The 9,779-nt window shown below is 39.1% G+C and overlaps 1 pseudogene; it reads right to left on the reverse strand.

Annotated features, from left to right (window-relative positions):
- Nucleotides 1-3,216: 3,216 nt before the first annotated feature.
- On the reverse strand, nt 3,217-6,480 carry LOC118846801 (annotated as a pseudogene).
- Between the last annotated feature and the right edge of the window lie 3,299 nt (nt 6,481-9,779).

A 9,779-nucleotide genomic window follows, 5' to 3' on the forward strand; every position in this document is an offset into this window, starting at 1 on the left:
CATGAGCAAAAATGTGGTTTGGTGCCCCACAGAATGAAAAATGTTCTCGTGATATCAAAAGTTGACTGAAGTATTTCTCTAACATTTCTGTTTTCATAAGAAATGTCATTTAAATTCTCAATCTCAGGAATCCAAGGATTAAATATAAAAGCCCAAAATACTTGAAAGTCAGAACTCTGACATTGAGGACTGAATTATCCAAAGTCACTATCCATATTCACTGGGAAATTACTAAGCCTGACCTTAGCTTTGTTCTGAGTGGATTAGACCAAAAGGTGAATTATAAGGGTTTGAATCAAAGCAAATGAATATTTAAAAGCATTGCTATGATCATCATCATCATCATCTCATTATCCTTGACAATATGCCTATGTGTAGGTTATTATGCTTAGGCACTGGGATACAAAGAGACATGACAAAAATCCATGCCTTTGAGATGCTTGCACTCAATTTGAGAAGAAGGAATGCATTCTTAAAAAGATATATAACAATACCAGGCAGCATAGACTAAGTGCCTAATGAGTAGTTCTGGAAATTAGCAACAAAGGAATTCACTATTATAATTTACCACTTTAATTTACTCCATAAATTATACCACCATATGATTACAAATAAGTGGAAAAACTCATCTCCCTACAATGGCGGATAGGGAATCATGAAAGACCAAAATTCATCAATGGTGAGTTTCTTGTTGCCACCATTAATCCATCCAATGTTTCCATGGAGGAAGTATTCATGTTGGGAGGAAAATGAGGGACAAGGCTATACATGAAACAGTAATATGTGGCCACTGACATTGTCCTTTAACAAACCTCCTGCTCGTCTTCATCATACAAAGACAACTTTAAAGCTTTCTCAATTATAGAGTTTAGACATACAAAGTATCTCATTTCTGTGGGAAATAGAATTTGTTTAATGTTTCTCAGCGTTTTCAAGGCTTTCTAAGAAGAAATATTAAAAAATAGAAGTTTGTTGATTACAGGCATTTTTATCCTTGATCATTTTGTGGTCCAAATATAGTCTTCTTGGATGCATCATTCTTAAATTCCAAGCATCTTATTTTAATCTTTCAATCTGAATAGCTGATCACCATAGACTTAACTTACATCTGGGGTGAAAGGGAAATTAGAGGGTTATCCTATCTGATATTTAAAAGTAGAGCTTTTGCTGGACATTTAAAAATATCCAAATGTACAGAGAATAGAAGGATTTTACTCCAAAGTTCTTAGACCAGTTTCTAGAGGCCAGATAATCAGATGGTACAAGAAAGCCTATGAGTTATGGATCATTGTACAAAACACCTTTGAATCTAGAAAGGACTATCTCAGGGTTGCTTATCAAAGGTGATTATAAATTATCAAAAGTTACTCCATGGTAGCATGAGTTCTAGAGGAAATACTGAATATCAGCCTGAAAATAGGCAATGTGTAGTCCCTAGACCAGTCTAGCTTATCACCCAAAGTCTGGCCACCCAGAGATGAACTTTGGGAGAGCCATAGCAACTCCCAAAGACTGCCTTTTCTATTGTATAGGAATTAAAATCTGTTTCAGGGTTGGAAGAGAAATTGTTCATCCGTTAAAGTATCAAAATATCCCAACCTTCACTAAAGGAGGTTTGTCTCCTTATACATCAAAAAATTGTAGAGTTAGGATCAGTCAACCAACGAGCAATTGTTATAAATTTAGTATTTTTCAGGCACTGTGCAAAGCATAGAGGATGCAAAGAAAAAGCAAAAAAATCAGCCCCTGACCTCAAGAAGCTTATGTTTTAATGGGGCAGACAGTGTATACATCAATCAATAAGCATTTATTAAATGCTTATTATGTGTCAAGCAGTGTGATAAGTGCTAAGGTCACAAAGGAAAAAAAAAACAAAAAGAGCTTCCCTCAGGATGCTTATACTCTAAAACAAAGAAATTCTGAGTGGTGTGAAGTGATTTGCCCAAGGTTATCTGATTGCTTAGTGGCAAAGGTTAAATTATATTATCTCTTCTGTAATGCAAAGACTGTCTAATCAGAAAATACCAATAAATGTATAGTAGTGTGATTTGTGTGCACACCCCTCAGAGAGATCTCTCTTGACTAGATACATAATGTCTATACGGATTTTTTGTACTCTTTAAAGTCACCTACATAATGTCATTCTAATATCCATGGAGTAAATAAATAGTAAATAAAATATAAAAATTAGTGGGCCATATTCAGCAAAATATATTTGGGGAAATATTTGGGATATAAAACACCATGACTATATTCAGGCAACTCATATTTTCCAATTTACTATTACAGGGATGGCTATAATAGCATTCTTAGAAAAAACACTTTCAAAAGGAGTAGCAGAATGTTCCAAGGTCCCATCCAAATCGTATTATATGAATGTACAATTTAAGAAATACTCTTTCTTTTATCTAAAACATTCTGTTTTCTCTTTCTATCTGTCAATGGCTATAATGGAATAATTTAGGGGGGAAAGTGCCTAATTTAGAGCCAGAGGACAGAAGTTCCAATCCCTATGCTACTCTATACTGCCAATGTGACCTTTGGCCAATCACTTAATCTCTCAAGGCCTCTTACAGGCCACCTGTAAAAGGAAGAGGTTGAACTAGATCACAGAATCTGAAAATTGGAAGAGACCTCAGAGACCATCAAGTGTAAACTGTACCTGAACAAAAATTCCCTTTAAACTGTGCCCAACAAGTGGTCATGCAGCTGAAAGACCTCTGATGTGGGGATGGGGGGCGAGAATCCACTTCCTCCTAAATATTACTAGGCCTTGGGGGAGACAGGAAATTTTGGAACTTTCACCAGCTGTTGAGTCTATTACTCTTCTAAATATGCTAGAGCACCAGGACTCCTGGGAGGAGAGGAAAGGAGAGGGGAGGAGAGGAGAGAAGAGGAGAGGAAAGAAGAGGAGAAGAGAGAAGAGGACAGGAGAGGAGAGGAGAGGACAGGAGAGGAGATACAGAGAGAAGGACAGAGAGAAAAAAAGAAGCCAGGTCACAAGTCAAAAAGCAGAAATCCTGCCCACTACTTGAGTCAAACAAAGTAACTTGCTACTAGACATTTTATCTCCTCTCACTTCCTGGAATGGGATTCAATGCTCCCTATATTAGGACCTTTATTCTCAGAGTCCATTTGGAAAGAGAGAGACTTAACCCCTCTTTTTTTTTTAACGATCTGGGGATTTATTCCATTAGAGAATGTCCAAGTTAGGGTTTATTTGCCCTTTCGGGCTTTGACTTTTCTCAGGTAGAACTCAAGCTCTTTGCCTTCGAGCACGTAGGTAGCCACACTGGCCAGACCTGGATGCGATGCAGGAAAGGAGCTTGCCCTGCTGGAACTGTTCCTCCGGAAGAGAGTTCATCTTGGCATTCTTCTTCCGCTCCTCGTACTTCTGGATCTTCTTTGACCGCTTTTTATTCAGAATGTCTTCCTCCTCAGGAGTCAGCTTCTCTCCCTTCTTCCGACCCAACGGCAGCGCATAGTGGGACTCATACCACTGGCGGTATAGGGTACTATCAATGAGCACAATGCAATTCTTCACCAGCGTCTTGGTCCTGACCCCTCATTGTTGGATGCATTGTAGACCACATCAATGATCCTTGTTTTTCGGGTACAGCACTCGGAGCCCCAGGAGAAGTTGCCCACGTCCAGCCTCTGCGCCCGGTACTTTTTGTTGCCTCCTCGGACTCGCACCGTGTGGATGCGGCGGGACCCGATCTTAGTGTTGGCGGGCGGCCGGCCCAGCTCATACTTGCGCTTCTTGTGGTAGGGCTTGCGCTTGCCCCCGGTCTTGCGGCGCTTGTGCTAGTTGTCACGGGAGATTCCCACGGTCTGCAGAGAGCGACTTGACCCCTCTTAAATGAGCAGAAATCCATCTCTCTTTTCTCAGGATCCACAGTATTTGAATCAAGAGCGCCCTGCCCTATCCTGTGACATAAAGTTTCCCCATTAATCCCCTGATCCACTGAGAATATTCCGGTAGTGAAAGATCGGTGGGAGAGGGAAAGACTATTCCTTATTCAGAGAGCTGGAAACCACGAGATGTCAAGTATGGTAAAATCAAAGAGGATAGAATAATAGACACATTTATATGAAACTAGTTACTATTATATTACCAAAGTAAATGGGAAGTTGAGGATACTCTGTAACATGAAGGGGCCCATTTTGCTTTTAGATGTATCCAATTCATAGATAGATAGACAGACAGACAGATAGATATGTATATGTTCATATATTATATTTATACATGTGCATGTATATGTATATACACATACATATGTATACACACATATATGTATTGTATATGTATATATATTATTATATCATACTTATCAAGGCTAAATTTGTCCCTTTGTCACAAAACCCTCTTAATTTTGCCCTTTGGGGCCAAGCAAAATTCTAATCTCTCTTCTACACAATAGTCCTTCAAATACTTGAAAAGAGATATCATAATCCCCATGATTCTTCTCTTCTCTAAGATAAACATCCCCAGCCTTCAACTGATTCACAAATGGCATAGTCTTGAGGCCCTTTCTCCTACTGATTATCCTCTTTTGGTCACTCTGCAGCTTATCAATGTCCTTCCTAAAATGTGGCATCCAAAACTGATCCCAATATACCAGATGAACTGTGATGAGGACAAGATACAGAAGGACTATCTCCATCTTGTCCAGGATACAATACCTGCCTTAATGCTATAAGAAAACATTTATTTTTTTCACTGCCATAGCACATTGTTGGCTGATATTGAGCTTGTGGCCCATTAAAAAAAAAACAGATTTTCTCACACTGCAATTAAGTCACACCTTCTCCATCTTGTATTTGTGCCATGGATTTTTTTTAACCCAAGTATAGGGCTTTAAATTTATCCCTATTAAATGGTGTCTCATCAATTTTGGGCCAACATTCTAATCTACAAAGTTCTTTTTGGGCCCTAATTCTGTCATCCAATATGCTAGCTATGCCTCTCAGCTTTCCAACATCTGAAAAATGAATGACCATGACACTTTTGCCTTTATCTAAGCCTTGATAAAAATGTTAGAAAGTCCAGGTCCCTGGAGTGCTCCACTAGAAATCCCCATCTAGGTTAACATCCAATATTAATGACCACTCTTTTTGTCCATCCACTCACTCGACCTATTGTATCAACCCATTCTTCAATTTATCCAATAAAATATGAAGAATTTTGTCAAATGTTATAGTACTAGTTCAACTGTAGCTACGCCACTCCTAGTAACATTGTTCAAAAAAGACAATGAAATTAGCTTGGTATGAACTTTTCTTAACAAAACCATGCTGGCCCCTTACGGATTTCTGCTCCCTTTTCTACAATTCCCTAATCACCCCTTTACTTTTTATTTTTTTAATTTTTAATTTAATTTGATTCCTAATCACCTCCTAGAATTTTGCCACAAACTGAAATCAATCTCACTGGCACTTGAGTTTCCAAACTCCCTTTGCTTCCCTGTTTTGAAAATTGAGATGGTTGATAGTAGAAGGACCAGAATTTAAGAATACCTCAAAGGAACAAGGCTTGTCAATTGAGTATACATTGAGTATACAAATACATAGAGTATTTTTCTTTTCTCCACAAGGCTGGAAAAAGAGAAATAGTGGGATGAAAATTTTCATTTCAAAGTAAAATGATAATTTCTGTTTCAACTGATGTGTCTAGCCCATGTTCTCCCATTCTGCAGCATTTCTCTTATTCCACACAGTCTTTCAAAGATTATTGTCAGAGCCTCAGCATCATATCTGCCAGTATTACTCTAGAAAGCTTGCCTAGAACAGATGGGTGTCCTCTCATTATCTCCTCTCTTACTTTGAGTGTCAGATTCCTAATACTCAATTTTGTTCTGTTCTTACCATCTGAAGATAATTCTCTTTCACAAAGAAGAAGATAAATTAAGAGTTGAGCAGCTTTGTCTTCTCTATTTCATCCATTATCATCACACTCTTAAGCCCAAGTAGTGACCCTAGTATTCTTGCATCCCATCTTTGAGACAATTAATTTCCCTAACAGCTTTTTTTCAACTGGGTCTCCCTATATTGCCCAGATTGGAAATGCAGCAGCCATCCATGGGCTGGCCCCATTGCTGATTAACACAGAAGCTTTGACCTGCTCCATTTCCAATCTCACCATTGGCCCCTTATTAGGCCCCTTGGTGGGCCTCTGCTTCTGGGGGGCTTAATACATCTCTGCTGGGACTAGTGAGGACACCAGATCAGCTTTAGCTCAGCTCTCCCCAACTCAAGCAATAAAGGAGCTTTATAAAGCCTCTCCTAGTATAGTAAGGAATATGTGTGAATCACCACCCCAGGCCCAATATAGCTTCCCAAAACCTTGTTGTCCATAGCTTCTCTTACCAGCCTCATCTCATTCTCAGCTTCAGAACTTCTGACAGTATTCTTCCAGGAATGTACCACACATTTGTAGTCATCCTCTGCTAGTGTCCCTGACTTCCACCTTCTGCACATATTTTTTTTATCTAAGTTACTGAATGCATGCCCTTTGCCTCCACATCAGCCTTTTTAGAGAAGGTCCCTTTCCCCTTATTATCAGAATGTATTTCTTGTTGTGTCTTTAGAACTTTGTTCTTGGTAACTTCCTAAAACTCCTGGGATGTCCAAAGAGATTATAAAAAAGGGAAAAGGACCTACATATACAAAAATATTGATAGCAGCTCTTTAAGGGTACAGGGCAAAGAATTGAAAACTGAGGGGATGCCTATCAATTGGAGAATAGCTCAACAAGTTGTGGTATATGAAGGTAATGGAATACTATTGTGTCATAAAAATGATGAGCAGGCAGATTTCAGGAAAAAAACCTGGAAGGACTTACATGAACTGATGCAAAGTGAAGTGACCAGAATCAGAACATTGTAGATAGTAACAGCAACACTGTGTGATAATGCAACTATGATTGATTTAGCTCTTCTCAGCAACACAATGATTCAAGACAATTTCAAAAGGCTTATTATGAAAATGCTATCCACATCCAAAAAAAGAACTGCTGGACCCTACATGCAGATCAAAACATGCTATTTTCACTTTTTTATTTTTTGTAGTTTTTTTTCCTTTTGTTCTGTTTCTTCTTTCACAACATGACTAATATGGAAATATGTTTTACATGATTGCACATACATAAGCTATATCAAATTGCTTACCATCTTAGGGAGGAGGGAAAAGAGGGAGGGAGAAAATTAGAAACTCAAATTTTTATTTAAAATGAATGTTAAAAACACTTTTTATATGTAATTGAAAAAAAATACTATTCAAAAGAAGAAAAAAGCTCTTGGGTTGACTTCCTTTCAAGAATTGCTTTCCATAGCAGAGTTGTCAAACATAAGCCAGTGCAGCCTGAACTAGATTAAAATGTAATTGTGAAATATTTAACAAAATAAATAAAAATGCAATTGAATGTATGTAATGTTATTATGCAGCTTTCTTCATTAACATACTGCCACAGGGCTCCTTATGTATGGTTTAGTGGCCTTCTTTGTATTTGAATTAAACATCATTGCTCCGCAGGATTTTGACCACTTTTCTCTTTCCCAAAATCTAGGGCACATGTCCAACTTGGCCCAAATTACTCTCCTCCCCTATCACAAACTCTAGGAAGAAGTGGTAGCTTACCCCAAGATTCATACTGTTTCTACCCTAACAACCAGCATCTGTGAGAATCATTCCAGAATAAAAGTTCCAATTTCAGGTGCCTCCACCTTTGGAAGGATCATTACGTAACAAAATTAAAATTAAAGTCTCTTGATTCTCTACCTGGTGCTTTTTCACAAAATTTTTCACAGAATTTGAGCATTTTCTTTGGCTGTCCTCCAGGCCTGGAATTCTCTCCCTCCTCATCTCTACCTCCTGGCTTCCCTGACTTTCTTCAAATGTCATCTGAAATACCATCTTCTTCAAGAAGTGTTTTCCAATCCCCAAAATTAGCACCTTCCCTCTGAGATTATCTCTAATCTACCCTAAAAATACCTTGCTTGTGCACTTGTTTGCATGTTGTCTTCCCCATTAGACTGTGAGCTTCTTGAGAGCATCGACTGTTTGGTTGGTTGGTTTTCCTTTCTCTGGATCCTCTGCATACACCAGTCCCTGGCACATAGTAGGTGCTAAATAAATATTGGTTGACTGAAAATCACATTACAAAATCTATTTCAGCACGGTAAGAGGCAGCATGGTAAAGTAGAAAGAATGATGGATTTGGTATCAGAAGACTTGGGTTTGAATCTTGTCTCTATCACTTATTACCTGTATGACCTTGGATAAATCACTTCTCATTACTTACTTACACTTAACCTCACCTATAGTTTCCTCATCTGTTAAGTGTGAGAATTGGATTACATGGTCTCAAAAGCTGTTTCCAGCTCAAAACTTTGTTCCTATGATGTTATTTGTTTGTTTTGCTGTTGTTCCAGTCTTGTCCTACTCTTCATGACCCCATCTGGGGTTTTCTTGGCAAAGATACTTGATGTGGTTTGCCATTTCCTTCTCCAGCTCACTTTACGGAACAGGAAACTGAGACAAAAAGGATTACGTGACGTACCCAGAGTCATACAACTAGTAAGTGTCTGAGGCTGGATTTGAACTCATGAAGACGAGTCTTCCTGATTCCAGTCCCAGCACTCTATCCACTGCACTAGCTAGCTAATTTTATTTGTTTTAGATAGATATTATTTTTCAAATGAAAACCCTTTTTGGTGTAGAGTAGGGAGACTGAGGGCATTGTCACAATCAAAGATTTCAGCACTTAGTGGCCAAGCTACTGGTGGTGAGCCTCCCTATAGTGTGCCAGGTTGTTTCTCAGCAGAGTCTTTTGACAACATCATACTCAAAGCCTCATGATCTGCACCAATGGGGAAAACAAATAAACATTGATGACATCATCGTTTCCCACCCGATTGAACTCTTCATGCCCTCCAGAATCTCATCATCCTGGAAAATTGCATCAACTGTGAGACTCACATTTCCTCAGCACCCCCTGCCCTTCCATCTGGTTGGAGAGGACAAAGTGTTGACAGTAGAGAGCTCCTCCCAGATCCTCCTTCTAAGGACACTCAGGGCAGCCATTTCCTCATTTCCTACCCAGCTGCAATCCTCTGGACTTTCATCCGCCCCCTCGCTGGGGAACCTCCTGTCTCCTTTTTCAGCTTCCTTTTATGTGTTGTCCTCCCCCATTAGATTGTGAGTTCCTTGAAGGCAGAGACTGTTTTTTGTCTTTCTTTGTATCCCCAGCATTTAGCACAGTGCCTGGCACATAGAAGGCACTTAATAAAGGTTATTGATTCACTCTTCACAAAGATCCATTGAAGCATTACAAGTCCTATTGCCCTGTACCTCACTCATTAAATGTGGAACAGGGTGACTTCAGGCAGCCAGATGGCACAGAGGACTGCATCTGGAATCAGGAAGATCGGAGTTCAAACCCTGCCCCAGATCCTGATGAGCTGTGTGACCCTGAGCAAATCACTTGAACTTTCTAAGCCTCAGTTCCTCACATGTAAAATTGAGACAATAACAGCACCTACTTCCCAGGGTTCCAGGGTTGTTGTGAGGAGATAACATATAGAGAGCTCTTTGCAAACTTGAAAGTGCTACATAAATACTAGCTATTACTCTTAGGCAATTCCCCAAAACCAAATCTACCCTCAAAGGATACATCACCACTGAGAATATTGCGTATAATCTATTTTTATTCAATCATTTCAGTCATGTCCAACTCTTTGTGACCCTCTTTGGGGTTTTCTTGGAAAAGATATTGCAGT

Source organism: Trichosurus vulpecula, chromosome 4 (assembly GCF_011100635.1).
Source record: "Trichosurus vulpecula isolate mTriVul1 chromosome 4, mTriVul1.pri, whole genome shotgun sequence".
Taxonomy (NCBI): Eukaryota; Metazoa; Chordata; class Mammalia; order Diprotodontia; family Phalangeridae; genus Trichosurus; species Trichosurus vulpecula.